The 9686-nt window shown below is 41.2% G+C and overlaps 1 pseudogene; it reads right to left on the bottom strand.

Annotated features, from left to right (window-relative positions):
• Window positions 1-4839: 4839 nt before the first annotated feature.
• LOC105756599 (solute carrier family 35 member B1 pseudogene) lies at window positions 4840-7975 on the bottom strand (annotated as a pseudogene).
• Between the last annotated feature and the right edge of the window lie 1711 nt (window positions 7976-9686).

Raw genomic sequence — 9686 nt, 5'->3', positions numbered from 1 at the left:
AATTTATTTCTGAGCTTTACTGGTTACATGCTCAGCTGCTAACAGAAAGGTCAGTGGTTCAAATCCATCCAGCTGCTCTGTGGGAGAAAGACCTGGTGATCTGCTCCTATAAAGACTGCATCCTAGAAAACCCTATGAAGCAGTTCTACTCTGTCCCTTAGTGTTGCTATGAGTTGGAATTGACTTGACGGCACACAACAACAACAAAATGAAAACACAGTATCAAGAAATTTTGCTACATTTTGTTCTGATAGGACTGGATTGAAGACCAATGTAGAAGACTGACTTGCACCTCCCTTCCCAAGAAAGTTGCACAACCTCAGCAAGAGATCAGAGGAGATGCTAGAAGAACCCCACGAACACACTCTGTTAGTTTTCTGTTGTTGCTGTAACATAGCAGCTATGTGGGCTCTTCCATCTTCAATAAGTATGGTGAAAGGATACAACCCTGACAAACATGTTTCCTGACTTTAAACCATGCAATATCCTCTTGTTCTATTTGAATACCCATTCATTAGCTCACATTTCTGTAGCTCAGAAGTCTGGCACAGGCTCTGCTAGTTTCTCTGCTCAGGGTCTCACAGTGCCAAAATCAAGATGTTGGCTGGGATGGACCCTTATCTGGGGGTCTTGGGAAAGACTCCATTTCCAGGCTCATTTGAGTTGTTGGTAGAATCTAGTTCTTTGCAGTTGTAGGTTCTGAGGTTCCTAGTTCCTTGCTTGCTGCAGCTGGAGACTACTCTCTTCTCCTAGAGCCTACCCACATTCCTTCTCATGTGGGCTCTTCCATCTTCAAGCCAGCAACAAGGCATCGAATTATTCTTGTGCTTCAAATCTCCCTGACTTCCTCTTTTGCTTTTAAAGGGCTCATGTAATTATATCAGGACCACCTGGATAATCTTCATCTCTTAAAGTCAACTGATTAGGGACCTTAATTACATCAGCAAAATCTCTTTGCAGCAGCACTTAGATTAGTGTCTGATTGAATAATCTTGGGATGGGAATGTTAGGGGCAATCTTTAGAAATGTGCCTATGTTGTTGTTGTTAGGTGCCATCAAGTTACTTCCGATTCATAGTGTCCCTATACAACAGAATGAAACAGAGCCCAGTCCTGCGCCATCCTCATGATCATTGTTATGCTTGAGCCCATTCTTGCAGCCACGGTGTCAATCTATCTCATTGAAAGCCTTCCTCTTTTTTGCTGACCCTCTACTTTACCAAGCATGGTGTCCTTCTCCAGGGACTGGTCCCTCCTGATAACATGTCCAAAGTATGTGGAACGAAGTCTTGCCATCCTTGCTTCTAAGGAGGATTCTGGCTGTACTTCTTCTAAGACACATTTGTTCATTCTTTTGGCAGTCCATCGTATATTCAATATTCTTCACCAGCACCGTAATTCAAAGGCATCAGTTCTTCGGTCTTCCTTATTCGTTGTGCAGCTTTTGCATACATATGGGGCAACTGAAACACCATGGCTTTGGTCAGGTGCACCGCAGTCTTCAAAGTGACATCTTTGCTTTTTAACACTTTAAAGAGGTGTTTGCAGCAGATTTGCCCAATATAATGAGTCATTTGATTTTTTGGTGCTGCTTCCATGGCTGTTGATTGTGGATCCAAGTAAAATGAAATCCTTGACAACTTCAATCTTTTCTCTGTTTATCATGATGTCACTTATTGGTCCAGGTGTGAGGATTTCTGTTTTCTTTATGTTGAGGTGTAATCCATACTGAAGGCTGTAGTCTTTGATCTTCTTCAGTAAGTACTTCAAGTCCTCTTCACTTTCAGCAACCAAGGTTGTGTCATCTGCATAAAGCAGGTTGTTACTGAGTCTTTCTCCAATCCTGATGCCCCATTCTTCTTCATATAGTCCAGCTTCTCAGATTATTTGCTCAGCATACAGATTGAATAAGTATGGTGAAAAGATACAACCCTGACAAACACGTTTCCTGACTTCAAACCACGCAATATCCTCTTCTTCTGTTCGAACAGCTGCCTCTTGATCTATGTACAGTTCCTTAAGAACACAACTAAGTGTTCTGAGATTCCCATTCTTTGTTATGTTATCCATGATTTGTTATGATCCACACAGTTGAATGCTTTTGCGTAGTCAATAAAACACAGGTAAACATCTTTCTGGTATTCTCTGCTTTCATCCATAATCTATCTGACATCAGCAATGATATCCCTTGTTAGATGTCTTCTTCTGAATTTGGCTTGAGTTTCTGGCAGTTACCTGTCAATGTACTGCTGCAACTGCTTTTGAATGGTCTTCAGCAAAATTGTACTTAAGTGTGATGTTAATGATATTGTTTGATAATTTCCACATTCGGTTGATCACCTTTCTTGGGAATAGGTATAAACATGGATCGCTTCCAGTCAGTTGGTCAGGTAGCTGTCTTCTAAATTTCTTGGCATAGACAGGTGAGCACTTCCAGTGCTGCATCTCTTTGTTGAAACATGTCAGTTGATATTCTGTCAATTCCTGGAGCCTTGTTTTTTGTCAATGTCTTCAGTGCAGCTTGGACTTCTTCCTTCAGTATCATTGGTTCTTGATCATATACCACCTCCTGAAATGACTGAATGTTGACCAATTCATTTTGTACAGTGACTGTTCATTCCTTCCATCTTCTTTTGATGCTTCCTGCGTTGTTCAGTATTTTGCCCACAGAATCCTTCACTTTTGCAACTCGAGGCTTGAATTTTTTCTTCAGTTCTTTCAGCTTGAGAATTGCTGAGCGTGTTCTTCCCTTTTGGTTTTCTACCTCCAGGTCTTTGCACATATAAGACTTTACTTTGTCTTCTCAAGTTGCCCTTTAAAATCGTATGTTCAGCTTCTACTTCACCATTTCTTCCTTTCTTTCTAGCTACTGAGTGTTCAAGAACAAGTTTCAGAGTCTCTTCTGACATACATTTTGGTCTTTCATTCTTTCGTGTCTTTTTAATGACCTCTTGCTTTCTTCACGTATGATGTCCTTTCAGAATTCGTGTTCAGTGCGTCAAATCTATTCTTGAGATGGTCTCTAATTCAGGTGGGATATACTTGTTCTAATTTTCTTCAGCTTCAACTTGAATTTGCATACGAGCAATTGATGATCTGTTCTGCAGTCAGCCCCTGGCCTTATTCTGACTGACGATATTGAGCTTTTCCATAATCTCTTTCCGAAGATGTAATCGATTCGGTTCCTGTGTATTCCATCCAGCAAGGTCCGTGTTTATAGTCACCATTTATATTGTTGAAAAAAGATATTTGCAACGAAGAAGTCATTGGTCTTGCAAAATTCTATCATGCAATCTCTGGCATCATTTCTATCACCAAGGCCATATTTTCCAACTACCAATCCTTCTTTTTTGCTTCCAACTTTCATATTCCAATCACCAGTAATTATAAATGGATCCTGATTGCATGTTTGATCAATTTCAGACTGCAAAAGTGGGTAAAAATATTCAATTTCTTCATCTTTGGCCTTAGTATTTAGTGCATAAATTTGAATTATAGTTGTATTAACTGGTCTTCCTTGTAGGCTTAAGGATATTATCCTATCACTGATGGCTTTGTACTTCAGGATAGATCTTGAAATGTTCTTTTTGATGATGAATACAACATCATTCCTCCTCATCTTGTCATTTCTGGCATATTCTAATTTGGACAGTCAGAGGATATAGGTGATGGCAGGCTGGTGAACACTGGGGAATACACACCTCCTGAAATTCCTTTTTCCAGTGAAGAACAACATAATCAGAAAACAGTGGAAGGAACTGGGAAGCCAGGGTCTCTTAGAGCTCTACTAAGCAGAAAGCCAGAGAGGCCTTAGGAGTTCCCCTGACACAGAGAACAGCTGCTCCAGGAACAGCCACCCTGTGCATCTGTGGTGAGGTCAAGCCAAAGATAAGATTTGATAGAGAAAGGCTCCTCCTTCATGTCACAAGCTCAACAAAACACAGAAGAAACTACGCAGGGGTAGATTTTTGCCTCCTGGGGCTTCCCACTGATTTTTCTTTTCAGTCACATCGAGGTGCTGTATCACTGAATGGTAATGTAGATTATTATCAACCAGTCTTTTAGCTTTTGATTTGACAGCACTCTACAAATACTAGAGAGATGTTGAAGGACCCAAGGAGAAGCCACCAAACCCAGGGCCCAAGCAGGACTGCCTTGTTCAAGGATATGAAAACAGAGATATGAAAACAAATCAGAGACTGTGAAAGGAGACTCTAGCACAAAATAAGGCTTTCATAGCATTCAAATGGCATAGGAACAATCAGTGTAGTTTTGAGGAATATTTATCATAGAAAAGATAAATAAAATTTAAATAGAATCTGATTTGTCTCAATATAATTCAAGAAGCTATGGACCACATCAAAGATAAAAATGATAAGAGAACAGAGTAAGATGAAATGGGCTGAGAGGAGGAAGAAAGAAATATGGACATACAGATAACATGAAAGTATTTAAAGAAAATAAAAATGCATACCGGAATTAAGATATAATTACTAGAATTAGTCCACTACCTGTCTGTCAGTTTGTCATACTGTGGTGGCTTGCATGTTGCTGTGATGTTGGAAGCTATGCCTCCCATGGTGGGCAGGTTTCAGTGGAGCATCCAGACTAAGACAAACTAGGAAGGAAGCTTAGTGATCTACTTTTGAAAACTAGCCAGTGAAAACCTTATGGATCACAACAGAAAATTGTTTGACTCACTTGCTTTGGACAAGTCATCAGGAAAGACTAGTCAATTGCTAGAGGAGGACATCACGTTTGGTGAAGCAGATGGCCAGCGAGGACATAGAAGGATTGCCACAATAGCTGCAACAATGAACTCAAACATGCCAGTAATTGTGAGAATGACATAGGACTGGGCAATGTTTAGTTCTGTTGTACCTAGGTCTCCATGAGTCAGAGTTGACTCCACAGCAGCTACCAAAAACATATATCATATTTATCTACTTATTTACTCACTACCATTGACAGTATTAAGTTCAGTTAAAGTAGATCTTAGAAAAGAGTCTATGGGGAGGCATAGTTAATTTTCTTAAAACCAAACATGATTCTATTTCCACTTTCTAGTTCCTATTTTCCTGCTTATTATGTTTATGAAAATTTGCCACTGGATTTGGGGCTTTTTTTCATCGAGATAAAAATATGTTTATTACTGTACAAATTCTGTGTAATCATGTTGCTTTTGTTTCTGAAAATGAGGACAATACTTGCAGCGATGAGACCTTGGCATTCAGATTGCTTACCATTGTGGCTCAAAGCAGGGCAGGACTGCACAGGAGAATGTAGTTGCCACCAGGTGGTGCTATCGTTGCTTCATTTTGGAAGCTTGAGCAATAGTTCTGCAATAATGTGGGCTTGCACAAAAGAGGCTGCTACACCAGAGCTGTTACAATTGCTAATTACGGATAGGGCTGCTATGGTGATGGGATGGGGGTCTTGAGATATTTATCGCTATGCAAGAGCCAATGCCTGTGAGCTATCAGATTGTTTCCTTTGATGACAGTGACTGGCACAGCAAGGTTGTGAAAATCCTCTAAGATAGTGCAAACTGCAGTGGTCGCTGTTCTTTCTGCTGTCTTGTGATTTATGGGCTATATCCGGGGTGTTAACAGTGACAGTATGTACTTCTTTTAGCCTGTTTATCTTATTCCACGTTGGATTTTTGCCATTTTCTGTATTTGTTTTATCTCTATCACCAGCAAATCTCAATGTGGTTTTCATAAAAATGGTCCATGAAGAAAGGTGTCATTGGTCTAACAAGTTTGGGCAACATAGTATGCATGATCCTTCTGGAGATTCACAATGCATGACAGCATATTGAAAGCTATGAGAAGTACCACTTCATTTTCACAAATTCATGTGACGATTGAACCCATTTTAATGGAATAGTCATTAACACTTAGACAATCTACCCTCCTTTAGTTCCTAAAATGTTAATGAAGATCCCATTAAAAATTAGTTCAATTATAATTTAATATGTTTATGCAGGCCTCCTCCACAAGGTGGAGAGTTCTTTTCTGTGGCACAGGCTTGGTAAAGGCCTGGTGCACAAAGGAAGCTCAATAAATGTTAATTGTTGTTTATGGGCTCCTCCAAAATATTTTTGAATTGAATCGTGTCCATGGATACCATCAATTGCAAATATTCTTTATAAATGATCTTTAACTGTAAGTTTTAGTGGACAAATGAATTCAACATATAAGACATGGCCAACGGCATCAGCAATAAATCATGTGTAACTGAGTATTGGATGACTACCACGTTCATGAAAAAGGACAAAGGGGTAAAGCACTTTTGCCTCTACTCACCAATTATTTTCCATTTCATCACGTTTTTTCAGTGTTTTAAGATCAATATGTTGCTAGCAGTTTTTCAAAGAGACACTTCTTCCCTTGTGACTAATCAGCTTATAACTGATAAGAAAATATAGCCCATTAAAAGCCCTGAAAATGCAAAACATCAAGTATTTGCTCACACATACTTTGCTTCCCCAGGGAGTCATCCTTACTAACATTTTATTGTGTGTATGTCCCTGTCTCCTGTGCTGCCTGTTCTGTCTCCTATCTGGGTGCGATGGTCTCCAGCAACTCAGCACTACAGTTTGTCAACTACCCAACTCAGGTCCTTGGTAAATCCTGCAAGCCAATTCCAGTCATGCTCCTTGGGGTGACCCTCTTGAAGAAGAAGTACCCACTGGCCAAGTACCTGTGTGTGCTGCTAATTGTGGCTGTCATGGCCCTGTTCATGTACAAACCTGAGAAAGTAGTTGGGATGGAAGAACACACAATTGGCTATGGAGAGCTGCTCCTGCTCTGACCCTGGATGGACTGACAGGTGTTTCCCAGGATCACATGCAGGCTCATTACCAAACAAGCTCCAACCACATGATGTTGAATGTCAACCTTTGGTTGACATTGCTGCTGGGAGCTGGAATCCTGTTCACTGAGGAGCTCTGGGAGTTTGTGAGCTTTGCTGAGAGGTATCCTGCCATCATCTATAACATCCTGCTATTTGGCCTGACCAGTGCACTGGGTCAAAGCTTCATCTTCATGACAGTTGTATATTTTGGTCTGCTGACCTGCTCCATCATCACCACAACTCAAAAGTTGGTCTGCTGACCTGCTCCATCATCACCACAACTCAAAAGTTCTTCACCGTTTTGGCCTCTGTGATCCTCTTCGCCAACCCTATCAGCCCCATGCAGTGGGTGGGCACTGGTCAGGCCAAATAGCAGGATGTTATAGATGATGGCAGGATACCTCTCAGCAAAGCTCACAAACTCCCAGAGCTCCTCAGTGAACAGGATTCCAGCTCCCAGCAGCAATGTCAACCAAAGGTTGACATTCAACATCATGTGGTTGGAGCTTGTTTGGTAATGAGCCTGCATGTGATCCTGGGAAACACCTGTCAGTCCATCCAGGGTCAGAGCAGGAGCAGCTCTCCATAGCCAATTGTGTGTTCTTCCATCCCGACTACTTTCTCAGGTTTGTACATGAACAGGGCCATGCCAGCCACAATTAGCAGCACACACAGGTACTTGGCCAGTGGGTACTTCTTCTTCAAGAGGGTCACCCCAAGGAGCATGACTGGAATTGGCTTGCAGGATTTACCAAGGACCTGAGTTGGGTAGTTGACAAACTGTAGTGCTGAGTTGCTGGAGACCATCGCACCCAGATAGGAGACAGAACAGGCAGCACAGAGTCAGCTCCGGGTATGATCCACCCCAGCAGTGTCAAAAAACTGGATCAAGATCTTGGCAAATACACCATTGGTCACACATTGGATGAAGACCAAAGTTAAGGCAAAGGTAAATTTCTCTTGCTTGGCTCCCTCCCCATACTTTCCTCTTGTTATCTTTTCCTGCAGTATCCCATAGTAGAAATAGCAGACAAAGACACCCAGGAAGCACAGCAGCAGGTGCAGCCAGTCAGGCAGCAAGGAGCTGGTAGTGGCCATGAGACACCCGGACGAGCCGACTGGAACTCCACTCACAGCCGGCAGTGGCAGCGGCGGCGGCGGCGGTGACAGCTCCAGTCGGACATCGCCTACCGGCAGCAGGGGCCTTGACAGGATTCTTCTATGTAATCTTTGATAAAAATGTTCCGTAATGGTAGCCGGGCACCATCCATTTCTTCTGGTCTCATGGCAAATGAGGCAGTTGTTCATGGAGGAAATTAGCCACACATTTCACATCCTCCTCCTATTCCTGACTCTCCTTTTTCTTCTGTTGCTCCAGGTGAATAGAGACCAACTGTTGGATGTCCGCTCACAAGCTTTTAAGACCCCAGACACTATGCAACTACAGGGGAATGATCTTCATTGAAACCTGCGTCAGGACATCCAAACAGAAGGCCTCCTGACTCCTTTCCTTGCGATAACTTTATGCTACTTCCATCAAGGGGGTTTCTTCTTCAAATATTGCAGCCTTTTCTTGACTTTGGAGTTAAACAAATCTAAGTTCAAAAACCTTTTTCCATTCCTTACAAGTTGTGCGAGAGAGAAGGCGATACCTCTGAGCCTTCATTTTCTCATCTCTGAAATGGTAATAATAAAATCCACCCAATGTGTTACTTTGAGACTCAAATGTGAGCGTGTATGTAATGAAGCAGCAAAGTGCCTGTTACACATAATCACATCCACTCAGTCAGCTGCCATCTTGCCTTGTTCTTATAATGTGGGCTGAGTGGACTGATAGTACTTATCTATCAGTATTTTTAAAAAAGATTCTTCAGTTAATCTTAAATTCACAGATTCTTGTTGATCACAACTTCAAGTTATTTTACTGGAAAATTGATAACTGGCTTCTGCTTATGATATTTAAATTAAACATGACTATTTTTCTGAGATTTCATTGATGATCAAACACTTCGCCCTTTTTCTTACTTAGTGGATCAGCTTAATGGCTTCAATTACCAAGCTAAATAAGAATCAATGACCTACACATTCAGCTATTTCAAGACTTTATTTGACTATAGGAAGAGTGTTCTAGAATGATACATTCTTTTTCCAGAATCATTATATTTTAGATTTACAATACAAGACCCTTTACACATGTTTGCCTTTTATACAAACAATCCCATCATAATGCAGGGAGAAAAAATGTGAGGACATATTCAGTTAGCTGCTTCAAGTGTACATACAGATTTACTACAGTCTGACATAGTTTGGGGATAAAGATCATAAACAAATTTCATCTCTACAGATTCATATTACTCAGATGTGACTTACCTTAAATATTTCTTTGTGAATTTTAGGCTCTTCTCCATTTCATTTCCTAAGTAGGTGGGTAACTCAACTAGCTCATTTCATAGCATGGTGCCCTGCACATGTTACATATGCAGTAAATGTTAATTGAATAAACTAATACATTGCATCCATCTGTTACGTTTTCATGTTTGTTTTCCACTTCGCAGTCCAAGACTGCCGATCTTCTACTTCCTTTGGTCCCTTCGAAAGTAAAGGCCTTTCTTTCTAGACTTAGTGGTTGTTCCTCCATTTTCCTTTAAAACACTTTGCTCACTCCACCTAGTCCCTAACTCAGTGTTACCCTGGATTCTACCTACTGACTCTGGGAGCACATATCTGGTCTCAGGGTACACCGTGTGCCCTGTTGCTTATCAGCAGTTGTGGCTTCTCTGCTCTTCGTCTCTTAAAGTTCCCCCAGGTCTTTCAAATTTCTAGGATTTT

This window comes from Trichechus manatus, unplaced genomic scaffold (assembly GCF_000243295.1).
Source record: "Trichechus manatus latirostris isolate Lorelei unplaced genomic scaffold, TriManLat1.0 scaffold00091, whole genome shotgun sequence".
Taxonomy (NCBI): domain Eukaryota; kingdom Metazoa; phylum Chordata; class Mammalia; order Sirenia; family Trichechidae; genus Trichechus; species Trichechus manatus.
The sequence above is the reverse complement of the archived record's forward strand: the minus strand, read 5'-3'. Positions and strand labels throughout refer to the sequence as shown.